Below are 21,463 nucleotides of genomic sequence, written 5' to 3'. Positions count from 1 at the left end.
TACATTCTCCCCGCGTCTGCGTGGCTTTTCCCCGAGGATCTCCGGTTTCCTCCCTCCGTTCAAAAACAATGTGGGTGCTGTCGGTCAATTGGATGTAATTGGGCAACATGGGCTTGTGGGCCGAAAGTGCCTGTTACCGTGGTGTACGTCTATTTAAATTTAAATTAAGGTCCAGCTGGACTATTAAAGCATATTTTTTCCTTGCACTAACTGAAAATGTGAATATTCATTTTCATATTATATATTTATAATTTTTTTTCTATCTTGGAAGATTGGTGGTAATTTAAACTACATTCCTGTAGTCAGTGCATCCTTGGTACCTCTGACTGTGGCTGCAGCAAGTATTTAAATGACAAATAAACGTGACGAGACTAACCTCTCACCGTTCTGATCAGAGGCCACCACCACTGACCAGGCCCTCCCACTCTGCTCATTCTCCCACACTCATCTGGTGTCCAGTTGGTCCTGACCTGGGTTTAACGGTTCAGCCCAGACCTCACCAGGCTCCGGGCCAGCTTCCCTCCTCGGTCAGTGGACACAAGGGAGATTCGCAGCAGGCCCCCTCATCTCTCTGTGGTGGAGGGGCAGGGGTAGAACAGGGAGGGGGGCCAAGGACTTGATCTTCTGGCAAGTGGATTGAGCAGGCTGCATGCCAACACCTTGATCTGGAGGCCCAGTCGATGCTATCTGAAGCAAAACAATCCCATCCCTGGGAACTGCTCTCCCATCACCTTTTATGGGCTTGTAGACAATCCACATAGCTGCATGTTAGTGTGCAAAATAGGAGGAGGCCATCAAGCCCATTGTGGACACAGAGCTGTCCCATTTTCCCATCAGTTTTACCCATTCTTCCCATCACCTTCCAGCTCCTACCCTTTACACATTCGGGGCATTTTCCGATGCCTAACTAACCTCCCCACCAATTCGTCTTTGGGATGTGGGAGGCAACCATGGAGAACTCCACACAGACAGCACTGGAGATCGGGATCGAACCAAGGTCTCTGGAGGTATAAGACATTGGAATAACTTCCTACGGTGCACCATCTTCCACCGTTTCCATCAACTCGACCAAACTCTGCATAGGCAGTGCCATAACACCAAGAAGGTCTGACCACTCTCACATTGCTGCCCTGGGTTAGAAATGCGCCAATTTGACAATATTACAAGAGTGTATCTCCACATGCTGATGGCCATAACACAACTGCTGATAGTGAAGGTTTGTTCATCTAATTCGATCTACTTTGAGGAGGTGAGAATAAACAGAAACGAGCAAGCATTGGCAGGGAGTAGAAACGTAAAACACAAAAGTTGTGGTTGAAGTGAAAACACACAGCTGGAGAAACTCAGTGAGGTGATGGAAATATTCAACAGACCTGGTCAGTTCGAGCTTTCAAATTCATGGTTGCGTTTATGGTCACCTATACCCAGGAAGAGTGGGAAGCTTTGTTTAGTGTGCTATCCAGCTAGTCTATCCATGCACACGAGCAGTAGAAAAAAATACAGTACAGGGAGCAGAGCTCCAGGGAGAGGTCGCTTCGAATGGATTAAGGGCAACATTGTTTTACCAGGAGTAAAACACAAAAGTCTCCAGACACCATGGTTGAAGTAAAAACACGATGCTGGAGAAACTCAGCAGGTCAAACAGTGTCCTTTATACAGCAAAGATGAAGATACAGAACCAATGTTTTGGGCTGAACCCTTCACTAAGGTGTGAGCTAAATGTAGACTCTTTACATTTTGATCATATCACAATGAAGGGCTCAAACCCAAAACATTGGTTATACAGAGTTGGGAAGAAAAGTGACAGATGGATTTAAATCCAGATTTAGTGTGAGGTGATGCATTGTGGAAGGACAAACCAGAATGCTGAGTAACAGGGTTGATGGTTGGTTACTTAAGAGTGTGGATGAACAGAGGGAACTTGAGGTGAAAATCCATACATCTCTCAAGGTCACCGGACAAGTTGATAGGATCGTTAAGAAGGCCTATTAGATGCTGGGATTCATTGACAGGGGGATTGAGTTCAGGAGTTGAGATATCATGTTACTTCTCTACAAATCTCTGATGAGACCACACTTAGAGTATTGTGTTCAGTTCTGGTCACCTCATTAGAGGGAGCATGTGGAAGCCATGGAGAAGGTACAGAGGAGTTTTACCAGGATGTTGCCTGGATTGGAAAACAAGTCTTATGAGGCAAGGTTAGTAGAGCTGGGACTTTTCTCTTTGGAGCGTAGAAGGATGAGGTCTACAAGATTATGAGAGGCATAGATAGGGTGGACAGCCAGCGCCTATTTCCTAGGCCAGGATCAGCCAACACCAGAGAACATGTGTACAAAATGAAGGGAGTGAAGTTTAGGGGGGGATGTCAGAGACAAGTTTTTTTTTAAACACAGAGAGTTGTAGGTGCCTGGAAAACCTTGCTGGGGGTGGTGGTGGAAGCTGAAATTAGGGGCATTTAAGATACTCTTAGACACATGGATGAAAGAAAAATAGAGGGTATGGGGTAGGAAGGGTTTAGTACTATTTTTAGGAAGGGATATATGGGTTAGCACAACATTGAGGGCCGAAGGGCCTGTACTGTGCTGTATTGTTCTATGTTCTATGTATTGTTATCTTTGCTGTATAAAGTGCAGTGTTTGACCTGCTGAGTTTCTCCAGCGTCGTGTTTTCACATTGTTTTACCAAGGTGAGGTTTGTTCAGGTGTCTGAAGTCGAGAGAATGAAGATGTCCTTCAATCTGGCACCACACTTGTGGATCATCTTCTAGACTGGAGGAGGATGGGGGTGTGCTGCCAGGGCATGAATACAAGCTGGAAGGTTTGACTCTTTGAATGTTATTAGCTTCCTTGCATAGCCTCAAGGGCTGTGACAAGCCCACTCAAGTTGGGCTTTATAAGGTTTATACGGGGGAATTTCCATGAAATTGCAATGTTTTCTCTCAGAAGTTTTCATCTAGTGGTTCAGGTTCAGTGGAATCCTGAGATGAAAGATTCCTACACTTCATAATCTTCGGAGAAAATAAATTTCTCCTCATCTCATCGAACCATAGAACATTACAGCACAGAAACAGATCCCTTCGACTCTTCTAGTCCATACCAAACCATTTTTTTGCCTTGTCCCACTGACCTGCCCCCAGTCCATACATCTCCTGTCCAAATTCTTCTCAAATAATAAAATTGAGCCCGCATTCACCACTTCAGCTGGCAGCTCGTTCCACACTCCCACCGCACTCTGTATGAAGAAGTTCCCCATTATGTTCCCCCTAAACTTTTCCCCCTTTCACCTTTAACCCGTGTCATCTGGTTTGTATCCCAGTGGAAAAAAACCTACCTACATTTATTCTGTCTATCGCCCTCATAATTTTAAATACCTCTATCAAATTTTCCCTCATTCTTCTAGGCTCCAGGGAATAAAGTCCTAACCTGTTTCACCTTTCCCTGTAACTCAGTTCCTGAAGTGTGGGCAATCTTTTCTGCACTCTATCTTTCCTGCAGTTAGGTGACTAAAACTGCACACAATTCTCCAAGGTCTTATACAACTTTACATCCCAACTCCTACACTCAATACTTTGATTTATAAAGGACAATGTGCCAAAAGCTCTCTTTATAACCCTGTCCACCTTTGGCGCCACTTTCAGGGAATTATGTATCTGTATTCTCATATCCTTCTGTCCTACCGCACTCTTCAGTTCCCTTCCATTTACCATGTACATCCTACCTTGGTTTGTCCTTCCAAAATGTAACACCTCACACTTGTTTGCATTAAATTCCATCTGTCATTTCTTCACCCATTTTTCCAGAAATCGTGAAACAAGACATTCATCAAGAACATGACAAACTGGACAGCCCACGATGTCTCCTCCGAACACAATGCCAACATTAAATGCTGCCTGTGGGCTATCCATCCCACTCTATCCCTGTGTGAACACAGCACAGGTCATTACACAAACCAACCTCCCCTCCATCGATCCTATCTATACTTTTGTTGCCTCAGGAAAGCTGCTAATACATGAGAGGGCCCATCCTGCCCCTATTCACACACTTTCCTCCCCCCCGCCCTTCCTTCGGGCTGTCGGCACAAACATCCTGGTTCAAGGAGAATTTCCTGCTGTTATCAGGATTGTGCATAGACTCCTCATTGATGGTCTTGTACTGTAATCTCCACCTTGCCCCACACCCTGCACATTTGCACCACCTGCTACACTGAAGTATGGGTTGACATGCCTGGATAGCATGCAGAATCACTGTATCTCAATACATGTGACAATAAACAACAATATGAACCACAATTCAATTCTCTCTAAAAGTTCTTAAACACAACTATTCCATCTGCTTCCATCACTATCACATCTCCCTTAAACTTCCTCCTCCCACCTTAAATGTATGTCCTCTGGCATTTGACATTTTAACCCTGAGATAAAGATTCTAATCGTCTACTCTATCAATGCATCTTACAGTTGTATACCCCTCCATCAGGTCTCTCCTCAGCCTCTGATAGATCGGAGAGAGCAACTCAATTTTGTTCAACCTTTCCTACACTTTAATCCAGGCATCGTTCTGGAAAACCTCTTCCGTACCATTTCCAAAGCCTCTACATCCTTCCTGTAATGCAGAGACCAGAATTGTACACTGTGTTCCAGCCAGGTCGCACTTATTCTGAAACTTTGCCCTTAGTTCTGACATTGCTTTCTCCTGCCCTCAGCTCCATTTATTTACACCTTCTTCAGACAGTTGAGCCGGATGCACCAGCATTTCCTCCCTCAATTAGTCTCCAGCCTATCATGTGCCCTTTCCATCCCACCCCTTCTCCGCCACATAAAACATATCTGATTTCTAACTTGGATTGGATTGTGATATTGGATCAGCAGGCCTTGAAGGAGGGTTCAGGCCCGAAACTTCAATTGCCTATTACTCTCTGTGGATACTGCCTGACTTGCTGAGTTCCTTCAGCGTTTTTGTGTCCTGTACCTACAGACTCCTGCTTTAACCTCGGATCTTTCCTGGACCCAACGCACTAATGGCATGGTGAAGAAAGCGTGTCAGCGCCTCTACTTCCTCAAGAGTTTGTGGAGATTTGGTGTGACAGCGGAAACCCAGGCAAATTTCTTTAGAGGTGTGGTGACCAGCCTGTATGCGGACACCAATACCCCTGGGTGTAAAGCCCTCCATAGACCCAGGACATTTCAGGCAAAACCCTCCCCACCATTGACAGAATCTTTCGGGAACACTGCCGTCAAGAGAGCAGCAGTAATCATCAAGGACCCACACCACCCAGCACACACTCTGTTCTCGCTGCTGCCATCAGGAAATAGGTGTAGGTGCCACAAGATTCACACCACCAGGTTCAGAAACAGCTGCTCCCCCTCTACCGTCAGACCCCCTCAATGACAAACTCAATCAGGGACTCAGTTAAGGACTCTTATTTTGTACATTATTTATTACTGAATATATACTTTCTGTATTGCAGCCAGTTTGTTTACATTTCTCACTTGAATACATATCGTTTCCTGAGTACAATTTTTTACACTGCCAATAAATGGTAATTCTGCCTTGCCCACAGGAAAAAAGAATCTCATGTCATGTGCTGACACGTATGTACTCAGACAATTAATCTGAAATTTTACCTAGTTCTGATGAAGGGTCATCCGCCTTGAATGTAAACTCGGTTTCTAACTCCATTAATAATCCCTGACCGGTTGAGGAGTTCTGCCAACCTCACATGTAATTTCAGGCACCATTTCATCTCCATCTTCCACAACAACCTACATTTGCATTGCCCTCACGGAGTCACAGAATCCATGACCCGGCTGTCTACCTGAGCTGGTCTCACTTCCCTGCATCTGGGCTATATTCAGCCATTCTCCATGGGGGGAGCTGTGCAGTCCCCCCGGAGGCCAGGAGCCATGGGTCCAGGGGCCACAGATCAAAATCATAAAATGTTTCTTATCTAGTCAGGAGGAGAGAAGTACAGAAGAAAGCAACTAAATGACTGCTTCACAGGGAAGGGGGCCCATAAAATGAGCAGAATCCGAAGGGGGTCATGGTCAAAAAAAAAGGTTGAGAATGGCTGCACTAAACCCTTCCTGTCCATGTGTCTTTTATACATTATAATTGTTTCCATTCCTAACACTTCCTGTGGTAGTTCTCTCCATGTGTCCACCACATGATGCGTAAAAAGAAATTGACCCTCGGATCGCTTATAAATGTTCCCCCCCCCCTCCCTCTCCTGAACCCTGCTCCCTCTAGTTTCAGACTCACCCACTCTGGCAAAAATACTGTCACTGCTCACCTTATTTTGGCCCCTCATGCCTTTGTAAGGTCCCTTGTCAGCCTCCTATAACCCAGGGAAAGGACTGGCACTGGTGAGACCTCGCTTGGAGCATTGTAAGCAGTTTTGGACTCCTCATGTAAGAAAGGATGTGCTGACATTGGAGAAGTCTGAAAGGAGGTTCACAAGGATGATTCCGGGGATGAGAGGGTTTTCGTATGATGAACGTTGGATGATTCTTGGCCTGTGCTCATTGGAATTTAGGAGAATGGAGGGGGGTGATCTCATTGAAATATTTTGAAAGCCATGGACAGAGTAGATGTAGAAAGGATGTTTCCCAAGGTAGGAGAGTTTAGGACAAGAGGACACAACTTCAAGATTGAAGGGTGTCCACTAAGAACAGAGATGTCTTTAGCTGGGGGGGGGTGGGGTGGTAAATATGTGGAAGTTGCAGTTGTGGAGGCTGGGTCATTGGGTCTAGTTAAGGGAGAGATTGATAAGTTCTTGATTAGATAGGGCATCAAAAGTTATGGGGAGGCTAGGCAGTGGGACTGAGCGAGAGAATGGATCAGCTCATGATTAAGTAGTGGGACAGACTCAATGGGCTGAATGGCCTATTTTGCTCCTATGTCTTATGACCACAGTGTACACACATTACACGGCACATAATAATCATATACATACATAAGTTATTAAATAAATATAAATATACATTTTGGAATAATTTTACTTGTTTCCTTTATGAGAAATCCAAAGTGAGAGCTGGGCAACGTGAAATACAAACGGAACTCCAGGTGCGGTTTCCAGACGCTGCCAGATCTGCCATGGTGCAGACCCAGGAGAGCGTGGAACAGAGACACAGTGCTGCACCGTAGGGTACAACTGCCCGGTCCTAAAGTGGATGGCTCTGTACGGACCGTAAGCGGCCCATTAAATGAGCTGTCGGTGTTTTTATTTAAAATCCTGTGACCGTGCGGTCTGTACCCAACATGGCGGCGCCTCTGATCGACAGTGTCCACAAAGGGTTGCGGTCTCCAGGGGAGGAGCAGCAGACCAGCGCAGGACTCCAGAAACAGGAAGGAGAGAGGGGCTGAGAGGAAACAGACATCAGCCACGCTTCAAATGACAGAAGAGACTCAATGGGTTAAATGGTCTGCTGTAATCTTAGACAACCTCCTTCACCTTCCACTATATCATCCAAACAAGTGAACTGCACGGTCATCCGAATTGTTAATATAGATTCACTAGTTCTTTCTGAAAAACATCTCTCCATACCACAGCCCTAGCACCGAGCCAATTTCTGTATCCCACTGGCTAGCTCACTCTGGATCACACATGATCTAACCTTCTGGACCAGCCTACCATTGGGAACTTTGTCAAAGGCCAGGCTGAAGACCATGTAGACAATGTCCTCATCTATTTAGCTATACAGCATGGTAACAGCCCACAAGCCCAATTATACCCATTTGACCCACAATCCCCGGTACGTTTTGAATGTTGGGAGGAAACTGGGGCACTTGGAAGAAACTCATGCAGACACGTGGAGAATGTACAAGCTCCTTGTACTCAGTGTGCTGCCCATATCTGTGCCAAATAAGTAAATCATGCCTACTTGTTTAATAAACCCCTGTAATAAATCAGCAAATTGTTTCCCAGGAGTGGTTAGCAGGTGAAATTTGGCACCAGGCCACATTGGCAGCAGCGATGAAAGGCTTGGGCCAATGCTGTTGGATCTCCAGAGAGTCTCAGGGGAGGAGATCTTGTAACCCTAAGGAGTGGCCACTGGCTTGAGGCTGATATTTTGTGGGAGGCTTTTCTTGTTGCCACTGGTCTTCCTGGGGGAGGTATGAGGAGCAGCAGATAAACTGTCTCTGGGGGGAAGAGTAAAGAAACTGAGGCATTAGTCACCCTGTGCTGAAGACGTGTTTATTTGTTCTAACGGCATCCAAAGAAAACTGGCACACAGGCACTGTCTTTATCTCTCCTTCAGTCCGCGATGGAGCACTGACGACATACTGAAGGCAGAATCCTCCAATCATACGAGAACTACTCCAGCACTGACAAGGCCCCAGTCAAAAATAGGCCGGTGGGGGGTGGGACCGTCTATTAGTGCCTGGATTGCTGCTCTGATTAAAATGGAACTGAGCTTTGTCTGAGCCCAGCAAAGATGAAGGCTAATCTCCTTATAAAGTAGGAGCAGGAGAAGGCCATTCAGCCCTTTGAGCCTGTACCATGCAGTTATGGCTGATCATGTGACCTCAGTGCCCTGTTCCCAGTTTCTCTTGACCCCTTTAACCATAAGAGCCACATCTTGCTTGCTTCTCTTTTACTCTGACTGCAAGGGGCGTCAGGCAATACTAAAATGGTGACTTTTTTTGTCTGCCTTACGGCAAGCAGAAGACAGTTTCGTGTAATATTACATGAGAATAAAGGAATCTTGAATCCAACTCCCTTTTGAACATTCCTGATGAACCAGCCTCAACAATGCTCTGTGGTCGAGCGTTCCACAAGTTCACAACTCTCTGAGTGAAGAAGTTTCTCCTCATCTCAGTCCTAAATGGCTTCCCCCTTCCTGTGACCCCCTTGTTCTGAACTTCCCCGACATTAAGAACGTACTTCCTGCATCTAGTCCTGACAGTATTTTATACATCTCTATGAGACTCCCCCCTCACTCTTCCATGGAGTGTGGAACCCTAGTCTATCCAATCCTTACTGACCACAAGAAACAGGAGCGGGCCACACCTCTCCTTGAGCCTATTCCACCGTTCAACAAGATCACGATTGACCCAAACCACTAATGCTGTTCGAGTTTGAGGAGATTTGGTATTTCTACAGGTACACCGTATAACCCTGAACCCGTTGACCCACAGGACTAGGCTTCACGCGCGGGCCTCCGTTTCAGCCCCGGTGACCTACAGGATGGAAAATCTGACATGAACTTTCACCTTGAATGTGGTGACGGGCAGAACTGAGCTTCAGATGCGTATTTCCACCTTGGCCCCAGCGACCTACAGGACCGAACCTCCGTTGCGAACTCCCACTCTGGCTCCAGGAGCGCATGGGCCTCCCTCTTTCTCTCCACCCTCTGACTTTCCCAACCCCACCCCATCCTCCCTTGGACCCTTCCTACCCACCATCTCCTGATCCACCCATTCTCCTCCCCTCAACGACACCCTCCACCCCATTGAACCTCCCCCCTAGCCCCTGCCTGGTCTTCATCATTCCCTCCAACCTTCCCCTCTTGGAGACTGACGCTCTCAGTAGAAGCCTCGTCTTCATCCCTTTTCACCCACACCTTAACGAGTTCCGCGCACGCCATGTCATTGAACTCTTCTTCTGTCGGCTCCATCTCCATGCTCACTTCTACAATTCTCCATCCCTTCTCCTGCTTTAAAATGTCTTCCTCCTCCTGGACACCTCGTTCCAGTCTTTTGCCTGCTCTGGACCTTTATATTTTCAACTGCCGCTGTCACATCAACCATATCGACTTCACTACTCCCCTCACTCATTCCAATCTCACCCCCTCGGAACACCTCGGCCCCCCCCCCCCACCACTCTCTCTGCACCAATCTGAACTTCACCGTCGAACCTGCAGACAAGGGTGGCACTATTGTGGACTAGTGCACTGACCTCTATCTGGCCAAAGCCAGATGACTACTCTCAGGCACCTCCTCTTACTTACCCCTCCAACAGGACCCCACCAAAACTAAGCAAACCACTGTATCACGCACCATCTCCGAACTCATCAGTTCCGGTCACCTCCCAGGCACAGCCTCCAATCATATTGTTTCCCAACCCTGCACCACCCGTTTCTACCTCCTACCCAAGACCCATAAACCCAATTGTCCCAGCAAACCCATCGTGTCCACGTGCTCCTGCCCACCAAATTGGTCTCCACTTACTTTGACTGTTTTGTCCCTCCCAGTGCAGTCCCTCCCCACCTACATCCAGGACACCTCACATGCCCTCCATCACTTCAACAACTTCCAGTTGCCTGAACTCGATCACCTCATGTTTACCCTGGACATCCAATCTCTATACTCCTCCATTCCTCATACTGAAGGCCACAAAGCCCTTTGTTTCCTTCTGGACAGCAGAACCAACTAGTCCCCCTCCCCCACCATCCTCCTCGGCTGACAGAAATTGTCCTCACCCTCTATAATTTCTCTTTTGACTCATCCCACTTTCTCCAGGTTAAAGGGGTAGCCATGAATACCCACATGGGCCCCAGCTATGCTTGCCTTTTTGTTGGCTACATGGAGCAATCCATGCTATAAGTTGACACAGGCAAGGCCCCTCAAATCTTCTTCTGTTACATCGAACACTACTTTGGTACTGCCTCATGGATCCATGATGAGCTTGTTGACTTCAAAGACTTTGCTGCCAACTTCCACCCCAACCTCAAATTCACTTGGCCCATCTCTAGCAACACTCCCCCTTTCATTGATCTCTTTGTCTCCATCTCAGGAGACAAATGTCTTCGACAGACATCTTCGATAAACCCACCAACTCCCACAGCTACATTGATTACACCACTTCCTACCCTGTAGCCTGTAAGGATTCCATTCCATTCTCTCAACTCCTCTGTCTCATCTGCACCCAGGATGAGGACTTCCATGTCAGATCATCAGATATGTCCTCCTTCTTCAAACAACATTGCTTTTCCTCTACCACCATCAACTCAACACTCACCCGCATATCTCCCATTACCTGCACATCTGCCCTGGTCCCCTCCGCCCCCACCCTCAACAGGAATAGGATTCCTCTTGTCCTCATTCACCACCCCACCAGCCTCCAACACATCCTCCTCATCCATTTCCACCACCACCAGACACATATTCTCCTCTCCTCCCCTCTCTGCCTTCTGCAGGGACCGCTCCCTCCGTGACTCACTTGTCCACTCCTCTCTCCCCACCAATCATCGCCTTGGGACTTACCCCTGTGACCACAGGAGATGCTCCATTGTGCCCACACCTCCTCTCTCACCAGCATTGAAGGCTCCAATCAGTCCTTCCAAGTGAAGCAACACTTCTCTTGTGAATCTGCAGGGGTCACCTACTGCATCTGGTGCTCCTGCTGTGGCCTCCTCTACATCAGAGAGACTGGACACAGTCTTTGTTGAGCACCTCAGCTCTGTCTGCCACAATAGTGTGGATATCCCAGTGGCAACCTATTTCAATTCCCCAACCCATTCCCTTGCCAATGTGTCTGTCTGTGGTCTCATGTACTGCCGGACCGAGGCCACCCATAACTTGAAGGAACTTCCAACTGGATGGCATTAACTTTGACTTCTCTGGGTTACATGAAAACCCCTCTACCCCTTTCTTTCCTCCCTCCCCATTGTCTCTTCATTCCCTGTCTCCTTTCACACAGACATAATAAATTTGACCTAGCCCCTTATCACATCCAATTAACATCTGTTGATGGACTCGATTCCATTGTTTGAATTCAGAGACTTTCTGATATCTCCTGTTTCTGCTTTTTCTGATTTTCCCTTGTAGAAGGGCTCAGGCCTGAAATGTTGGCAACATATCTTTGTCTCCTATTGATGCTGATTAGACCGATTGAGTTCCTCCAGCATTTTGGTCTGTTTAGAGCGTTCTGACTGGTCGCATCACTGCCTGGTACGGAGGTGCCGATGCACAGGACAGGAACAGGCTCCAGAGGGTTGTGAACTTGGCCAGTGCCATCAAGGACATCAGTCTTCACTCCATCGAGGACATCTACGAGATGTGGTGTCTTAAGAAAGCAGCCTCTATCCTCAAGGACCCTCACCACCCTAGCTATGCCCTCTTCTCACCGCTGCCATCAGGAAGGAGCTACAGGAACCTGATGACGAACACCCAGTGGTACAAGAACAGCTTCTTCACCTAACCCATGAAATTTCTCTATAGACCATGAACCACAAACTCACTTTCTCTTCCTTTGCACAAATTAATTTCTTGGTAAATGCAATTTATATCAAATTTGCACCTGAAATTCTGCCACAAAACAAAGGATTTCGTGACATGTTCTGATTCTGAATACTGCAGTCAGTTCTCCAGAACTTTCAACTTTTCTGAATGTTGACCTTGGTCTCGATATACTAAAGTATTCCAAAAATTCACAGTCCTCTGAGAAAAGAAATTCTCCCTTCAAGTGCCAATTCCATATTCTGAAACTAATACCCTTCTTCTAGATTTGTTCTATGAAGTCTCCACAGAATGGTCCATGCTACAAGGAAATTGTCTCTCATTCTGTTTTTAGACCATTGAGCATTAGCCCAACAAATTCAACCCTTCTTTGTAGGATAAACCCCTCATCCCAGGAATCAACCTGGTGGCCCCTCCTGCACATCTGTCAGGTCTCAAGGAATCTAAAATGCACACGCCATTCTGGCTGTGGTCTCAATGGCTGGTGCCAAAATTGAAATACAGTCAGACGTCGCATAATGTCCACGTATAAAACTTATTCCTGATATGTCTCCTAAACTTTCCTTCCCACACCTTGTCCAGATGTCCTCTGGTGTCTGCTAGTCTTGGTCTGATAAAAAGGTGCTGGCTTTCCCCCCTAACTCTGCCTCTCATTACCTTGTAGACCTCATTTAAGTCACCTTTCATCTTTCTTCATGCCAAAGAGAAAAGCCAACACCCAACCCCAACCAACCAATTTTCCCCTGCAACCGCTGCAACCGTGTCTGCCTGTCCCGCATCGGACTTGTCAGCCACAAACGAGCCTGCAGCTGACGTGGACTTTTACCCCCTCCATAAATCTTCGTCCGCTAGCCAAGCCAAAGAAGAGAAACAGTTCTGCCTAATGATAGCACTTGCTGGCTCTTCCCAAGCATGGGTTGACTTGTCTGGATAGCATGCAAAATAGAGATTTTTGTTGTATCTTTGCACACTCAAAAGATTCAATTCCATTCAAATAGAAAATAAACAGAACACCTACCTGAGCCGAGATTCATTTCTGCTTTCGCATCGAGCTGGTATCTCTGACATCTGTGTCTGGTTGCTTGTGGGTGAAGGCACCAGCAATACCATCTCATCTCCTTTGTGGTGATGAACTCCATGCTGACCCACCTTGCTATAAGGTGAAAGCTTGTGTGCTGGTGTGGAAACCTGGTGGGCAGCCTCCTGCTCAAGGGCCGCCTTTGGCTGTTTCAGCCGCTTCTTCCAATGGCCACTGTGGGTGAGGGGCTGATGTCAAGTTGTAGCCAGTGTCTGCCTCAAAGCATTTTCCTCTCTTATCATCGGATTTCAGACCCTCATCCAATGATCACAGGTAATCAGCTCAGCAGCGTCTCCAAGGAGAGCCTGGTCCTCCCTCTGGCTCTCCAATGACTCCTCGAACAACATCCCAATGTCCAACCACTTCAATTCCACACACCATTTCCACACTGTCCATGCACTACCAAACTGATGCCACCCACCATTTGGAGGAACAACATTTTACCCTCTGTCTCGGCTCTCCAACCAGACAACATTAATGTCCACTTCTCCAATTTCTCTCCCTCTCTCTTTTCCTCTGTCTGAAAGAGAAAGGTCAGCCATGATCCGATAAATGGCGGTGCTGGCTCGAAGGGCCAATTAGCCTACTCCAGCACCTATTGACTATTGTCCTTTTCTCCAGCTCCCCATCCCCTTCCCTTCCCTCCCCATCAGAGAGCTCCCATCTCCCTCATCACTCAGCTTTTTTTCCCCTTCTACCTTCTCACCCGTATCCATCTACTACCTCTTCCCTGTCAGCCTGTGCTCCTCCCCCTGCCCCTTTCTCCCTCCTCTCCTCCTCACCCTTTCTCTCAACCTTTTCAATTCAGGGGCCTGCCTGTTTTCACTAATACCTGACGAAGGTCCTGGGCCCAAAACGTTATTTACCCCTTTGATTCCATGGCCTGCTGAGTTTCTCCATCACATGTGTGTATTACCATAGAAAGGAATAGACCTGTATCCCTCCCATTCCCTTTTGACCTACAGCATTCTGCAATGTTCAAGTCACCACGGGAAGGATGTGGCAGCATTCAGGCTGCAGAGGAGATTGATGGATCTGGGGACTGAGGTCTGGCCACCTTGAGATTGTTTTCATTGGAATAAAGAGGTGAGAGGTTTAATTGCCATGTGTGTTCTTATGAGGCATCCTCAGGGTGAGAAGGGATGACTTTAATTCCTTTTGGAGAGGGGCAAATAATCAGTAAGAGAAAATGGGAGAGACAGAGAGGGGAAGAGGGAGAAGGAGAGGGGGATGCAGGAGAGATAGGAAATGAGAGAATGAGTCAGATGATTAATGGAAGAGGAACGTTACGTGGAATTAGGAAGTGAAAGAGAGGCCAAACGGAATATGGATATAGTGGTTCTCAATTATTTTTAGTCTAAGTCCCACCTGGCTTCCGGACTAAAGTGCCTAGTGGCAATGACTGAGCAATATTTTCAAGTCAAAACACATATTTATCTAAAGTATTTTATTTAACATTTTTAAAGTCCCTCACGCTGTGGCCCTCTGGTTGAGAATTGCTGCCCACACAGATTGTGGTCAGTGTGGATTCGATGGGCCGATTTCTGTGCCCTTCCTCTCTGACCATTTAACATTGAGATCAAGGACAAATTGGAACACACGAAATAGGAGCAGGAATAGATGATCTGGGCCATCAACCCTCTCTGCCATTCATCAAGATCGCGGTCCTATGTGTCGTCCAATAGGATCACGGCTGGTCTCATCTCTGTTCTCTGTGTCATCCAATAAGATCATTGCTGGTCTTGCCTTTGCTTTCTGTGTTGTCCAATAGGATCATAGCTGGTCTCATCTCTGCTCTCTGTGTTGTCCAATAGGATCATGGGTGGTCTTGTCTTGGCCCTCTGCATCGTCCAATAGAGTCACGGCTGGTTTCGTCTCAGCCCTCTGTGTCGTCCAATAGGATCATGGCTGGTCTTGTCTTGGTCCTCTGTGTCGTCCAGTAGGATCATGGCTGGTCTTGTCTCAGCCCTCTGTGTTGTCCAATAGGATCATGGCTGATCTTATTTCGGCCCTTTCCCTTTCACTTCCTTTTTCCTGCAATTCCCTCTTTCTGAAAAATATTTTGAGGTCATGACTAAGTGTAGAGTTTCAATGACACGAAGCACTCTCAACAACTAAACATCTTCAACCTCCTGAAAATAAAATTCCAAAGATTTTCCAGCATTTATCTCTGAAGACCCAGAAATCTGCTCTTCATAAAACCAATTCTCCAGAGGGGAGAATTCCAGAGATTCCCTGACCAGAGAGGGAATTCCTCCTCTCTCAGTCATAAATAGATTCAACAGAGAGATTATACACCTCTCAGCACCTATACTTGGGGAGGTGCTTGAGAAGATTCGATATGTCATCAAAGACTCTCGGGCTTCTACAGGTGTACTGTGGAGAGCATTCTGGCTGGTTGCATCACTGCCTGGTACAGAGGCGCCAACACTCATAACAAGAATAAACTCCAGAGGGTTGTTAACTCGTCCTGCGACATCACCGGCACCAGACTTCACTCTAATGAGGATGTCTACATGAGGTGGAGTCTTAAAAAAAGCAGCCTCTATCCTCAAAGACCCCCCCACCACCCAGGCCGTGCTCTCTTCACTCTGCTACCATCGAGGAAAAGGAAAAGTCAAGCACCCAGTAGCACAAGGACAGCTTCTTCCCCGCCGCCATCAGATTCCTGAATAATCAATGAACCAAAGACACGGCCTTCCTTTGATTTTTTTGTCCGCTATTTTTATTTATTGTTGTAAGGTGGTTTATATGAACATTTTCCCTGTGATGCTACCGCAAAACAATAAATTTTGTGATTTGATCAATAAGTATATTCTGATTCTAAGATTCTGAGAGGCTTACATTGGGTGTTCAGCCAGCACCTTTTTTCCTGGGGCGACAGTTACAAATACCAGAGCGCATCTGTTTAAACGGGCAGAGAAAAGTTTAGGGAAGATGTCAGAAGTAGGTTTATTTTACACAGAGAGTGGTGGGGGCCTGGAATGCATTGCCAGGGGTGGTGGTGGAGGCTGATACAATAAGGACATTTAAAAGACTCTTAGACGGGCAGATGGATGGAAGGAAAGTGGAGGGTTATGAGTTGTGAGGGGCCTAGACAGATGGTGGAGTAGGTTTATGTAAGTCAGCAAAACATTGTGGGCTGAAGGGCCTATACCATGCGGCAATTCTCATTGTGAAACCGTGCCCCAGTTGTAGATCCCTCAGTCAGAGGAGCAAACCTTCCCGCCTCTGGCATTGGGAGAATTTAGTTTGCTGAGATTTCCTCTCATTCTTCTGAACAGTGGCACGATGAGTGCAACGCTGTTACAGTGCTAGCAATCGGGACTGGGGTTCAAATCCCATGCTGTCAGTAAGGAGTTTATATGTCAACCCCGTGTCTGCGTGGGTTTTCCCCGGGGGCTCCAATTTCCTCCCACCGTTCAAAATGTACCGGAGTGGGGGGGGGTGGGGGGGGTAGGTTAATTGGGTGTAATTGGGCGGCACGGACTCGTGTGTCGAAAGGTCCTGTTACTGTGCTGTATGTTTAAATTTAATTTTTAGAAAATTAACTTTGGGTTATAACTACCTCACTCCACTAACCCTCTGTCCTAACAGCAACGCTGCCAAGTTATTTCCAATACAGATTCTCCAGCACCTTTGTGGATTGCACCAGACAGACCCCAGGGTCTGCAGACACTCTTGTTTCAAAGTTACTTCCAAAGAATGTTGACGAACATTGACCCAGCAGCAGTGTGCAGGAAACAGAATCTTTGTTGAAACAAAGTCCACTATCTTAACATCAGATCCTGGGCTTGGTTGCACGAAATGCCACGCATTTTTAATCTTTAAACAACTAAATATAGACAGACAGCATGGTAGCCAGCTGTTTCGGCCCACCAGCCCGTGCCACCCAATTACACTTGATTCACGGTGGGAGGAAACTGGAACCCCTGGGGAAAACCCACGCAGACACGGATAGAATGTACAGTCAGCGTGGGATTTGAACCACGATCCCAGTTGTTGATGCTGTGACAGCATGGCGCTAAATGCCGTATCAACCATCATTACTGAAAACGTAATGGATTTAGTGTCAAAATGATTTGAATTCGCCAAGGTCGTTTTATGGAAACATTTACTGACAGTTGATGTGTCAGAAAATAGGCTCTGTGGTTTACACCAGCCATTCTCAACCTTTTTTTTGGCTAAGGCCCCTCTTAGGACTCTGCTCAAATTTAATGGGCCCTCTTCCCTGTTTAGTTGGTTTCTTCCATACTACTTAAAAAAAATTATAAAAATATTTTATGATTTCAGTCTTTGGCACCGTTTAACTGCACTGTGAACCCCAAAGGTTGGGGTGGTGGGGGGGTTCTTTCTGTTACCGTTGAGAATGGCTGGTTTAGGCAGCCAGTGGAGACATGAATGGGACACTACAACTCCCCCCATCAGGAAAGGGAGAGGTCCTGAACCAGGGGGCCCAGACCCAGGGAAAGGGTTGGTGTGTGGTAGCACGTAGTTCCCGTCACTCGGGAAGTTGCGAATCTTTGGGATCTTCCGCTCTGGGGGATTGTTGGTGTTTAGTTGTTGAGGGAAGGCTTCGAGTTATTGAGGCTCGAGACTTTGTCACCAGGGCAAAGAATTTTCAGAAAAATGGGGGATTGCAGGGACAAGGGGACTGGAGCCCATTGTTTCATTTGACTTCCACTTGTACCCTCAGATAATGAATGGATTTGAACAAGGGAGTGGGTGGGCAACAAGAGAGATGAGATCGGCCACCACCTCATTGGACCACACCACAAATCCAAAAGTGTGCAGCCTCATCAAAACAGCAGATGGCCAACAGCTGGATCAGATGTGCACACATGTGCTAGATTGTATATGTGCCAGTATCTTGTGTGTAAACATAACTGGATGTAGGTACAAATGCATCTATATTCATAACCCCCCACCCCCATTTGAGAAGGAGAAGCAGAGGAGACAACCCACGGGATGGTGACCATGGTGGCGGACCAGTGAGGGGCTCTGTGGATGAAGAGGTTTGAGGCAAGGAACACAGGCCAGCTGCGGGCCGCTGGCAACAACTTATCGGCACAACTTCCTGCCTTGCTGGGATCTCTTAACACCTTCCCTTCCTCTATGTTCCCCCCTTCACTGCATATCCTTCCCATTACACACCCTTTCCTCCTTGCCCACCTCTCGCCATTGCACCACTGTGCATCATTACACACCCCACTCACATCACATCCACCTGCCTCATCCAGGGACTCACACTAGGCTACGGACGGCTGGAGACTGGCTCAAGACGAGCTGAAGGGGACCCAGGTATCGGAACCTAGCGCCTAGGGTGCTGAAGGCGTCCTGACCATGTTGGAGGCTCGGATCTGGAGCTCAGGTTGCTGATGGTTTGGATTGGACTGGATGGTGTGGTGGCAGAGGCTGCAGGAGTGCTGGAGTCAAATCCATGGACAATCAGTGACTCTAAGGGGACTCTCCTTTGCTTCTCTTTCTCTGACTATAAAAGGCACCGGGCAATTTCTGCCGATGGCAAATCTGTCTTATGGCAGATTAAAGCAAATTTCATGTAATATTACATCTGTTCCATTACATGACAATAAAGGAATCTTGACCAATGTGTAACGTGTGTCCAGGTCAACGTGTGATATTGCTTTTGTGTTTATATAGGTTTGTGCGCGTGCGCGTGTGTGTGTGCGCGTGCGTGTGGGTGTGTGTGTGTATGTGTGCGCGTGTGTGTGTGGGTGTGTGTGTGCGTGCGTGCGTGTGTGGGTGTGTGTGTGTATGCGTGCATGTGTGTGTATGGGGGTGTGTGTGTGGGTGTGTGTGTGGGGGTGTGTGTATGCGTGCGTGCGTGTGTGTGCACGTAGTGTGTGTAAGCGTGGGTGTGTGTGCATGTATGCGTGCGTGGGTGTGTGTGTGGGTGTGCGTGCATGTGTGGGTGTGTGTGCGCGCGCATGTGGGTGTGTGTGCGCGCGCATGTGGGTGTGTGTATGCGTGCATTTATGTGTGTATGCGTGTGTGTGTGTGCATAGTGTGTGTAAGCGTGGGTGTGTGTGTGGCTGGGTGTGTGTGTGTGTGCGCGTGGGTGGGTATGTGCGTGCGTGCATGTGTGGGTGTGTGTGCGCACGCATGTGGGTGTGTGTATGCGTGCATTTATGTGTGTATGCGTGTGTGTGTGTGCACATAGTGTGTGTAAGCGTGGGTGTGTGTGTGGCTGGGTGTGTGTGTGTGCGCGTGGGTGGGTATGTGTGTGTGTGTGTGTGTGCGTGCACACGCGTGGGTTTCTGCATGTAGTGTGCGTGTATGTGTGTGCGCGATACAGCACAGTACAAGGCCCTGCTGACCCATGAAACCTGGCCGCCCAAGTACACCAAATTAACCTTCCTACCCTGTATGTTTTTGGAGGGTGGGAGAAAACCAGAGCACCCGGAGGAAACCCACACAGGTCACAGGGAGAAAATACAAACTCCTCACAGACAGCAGTGGATTCGAATCCAGCTCGCCAGGGCTGTAACAGCATTTTGCTAATGTACTTGTACTTCTGTGTGTGTGCGTCAATATTCATGTGTGTGCAGACAAATGTGCATTTGCATCTGTGAGCATGTGAATGTGCCTGTGTGTTTGTATTGGTGTGTCTTCGAGCACACGCATGTGTGCCTCGTGTGGTTAGAAGAATGAGGTTAAGAGCAGGTAAAAAGAGAAAGAGAGTGAAAGATGAATGCGAAGATTTGGATCTCAGAGAGTGTGGGTCAGTAGGGATCTCAGGAAGACATTGGTGAAGAGATAGGACGTCGCCGCTTCTATCTGCACTGAAGACGTGACCTCCCCAGTCTTAATTTCTTCCAAACCTTCCGAGCTCAGCCTCCTGAAACCAGCAGCTTCCTTTTACCCAACATGCATGTATTCAAGGTTATCAGCGCACTTCCTGCCTTGCTTGGATATCCCAACACCTCCCCTTCCTCCACCTTTTTCCCCCTTAATTGCATCCCCTGGCCATTACGCACCCTTTTCTCATCGCCCACCTCTAACCATTGCACCACTGTGCACCGTTACACACCCCACTCACATCTCAGCCATATGCCTCACCAAACCCCTTCCTCATTACACCACACACCACTGTGCAATACTCCCGCACCAATTACCCTCCCCCATCAGTGAAAGCTCCTCCCTCCCCCCACACCCGTTCCCCACAACACAGCCACCTACCACCTTTCAATGCTTATCCCACTCTCTGCTCAGGCAGATCTCCAACACTGAACTTGCCTTCCACGAAGCCCCCAGCAGGTGCACCTTCAACCAACATCAGAAAGACCCCGCTGTACATTTTCATTTTCGATAAACTCTTCCTGTACAGCCTTAACCTTTCAGCCATAAAGATTCTGCTTTGGAGCAGATTTACCTTGTATCATCCAGATTGAAAAGGATTTCCCCTCTGAGCAGAGAGGATCTTGGTTCTCTGGTGAGCCACTCAGCTCTTACTCTTGTTGCCAGCACGGATGACGACATTACGTCTGCTAGAGTCAGCTCGTGGGTTTTGGGGAGGAAATGGTAGAGCTATCCACCTGCTTCACTGGGTAACGACAAGGAAATGGATTGTTGCTGGGATTGAAATGGGGGCCCACAGTCATTGAGGGGGCGAGTGTTGGAGCAGTGACTGGGGCTGGGGCATGTCACAAGCCGTACGCTGGGGGGGGGGGGTGGGGAGGGGGGGAATGAAGGGGGACTTGTTCAAGCTTACGCTGAAAATCAAGTAAAAATAATCCACATCCAAAATTCTGAAAGAAAAGCAGAAAAAGCTGGGTCAAGCAGCATCTGCAGAGACAGAACCAATTCAGGAGATTGACCAGGAGGCTGCCTGGATTGGAAAATATGTTTATGAGGCAGGGCTGGGGCTTTCCTCTTTAGAGCAAAGAAGGATCAGAGAAGACAATGGAAATCTGCAAGATTATGAGAGGCATAGACAGGGCTTGTTTCCCAGGGCAGGATTAGCAAAGACCAGAGGATATCAGTACAAAGTGAAGGGAGGGAAGTGAGGGGAGACATCAGGACTAAGCAGAGAGTTGTGGGTGCCTGGTATGAGGCTGGAACATAGGAGCATTTAAAAGACTCATAGACACATTGCTGGAAGAGGGTTACAGAGTAGGGAGGGATAGTACTTTTGTTTTAAGGAATATATAGGTCAGCACAACATCGAGGGCCAAAGGGCCTGGAC

The 21,463-nt window shown here is 47.6% G+C and overlaps 1 protein-coding gene and 1 long non-coding RNA gene across 2 annotated transcripts in view; both read right to left on the bottom strand.

Annotated features, from left to right (window-relative positions):
• LOC138753211 (ovarian cancer G-protein coupled receptor 1) overlaps positions 1–13,855 on the bottom strand; it is a 115,160-nt gene extending 101,305 nt beyond the window's left edge. The window contains exon 1 of the mRNA XM_069915892.1: positions 13,198–13,855. The gene's annotated coding sequence lies outside the window, so the exon portion shown is untranslated. The remainder of the gene's footprint in view (positions 1–13,197) is intronic.
• An 834-nt stretch (positions 13,856–14,689) lies between these two features.
• LOC138753213 (uncharacterized) lies at positions 14,690–20,710 on the bottom strand. Its single transcript, XR_011351036.1, has 2 exons — positions 20,651–20,710; positions 14,690–15,307 (listed from the first exon to the last, which is right to left on the bottom strand). It is a non-coding gene; the product is annotated as an uncharacterized lncRNA (long non-coding RNA).
• Positions 20,711–21,463: the final 753 nt, after the last annotated feature.

The sequence above is a fragment of the Narcine bancroftii genome, chromosome 2, assembly GCF_036971445.1.
Source record: "Narcine bancroftii isolate sNarBan1 chromosome 2, sNarBan1.hap1, whole genome shotgun sequence".
NCBI lineage: Eukaryota > Metazoa > Chordata > Chondrichthyes > Torpediniformes > Narcinidae > Narcine > Narcine bancroftii.
The sequence above is the reverse complement of the archived record's forward strand: the minus strand, read 5'-3'. Positions and strand labels throughout refer to the sequence as shown.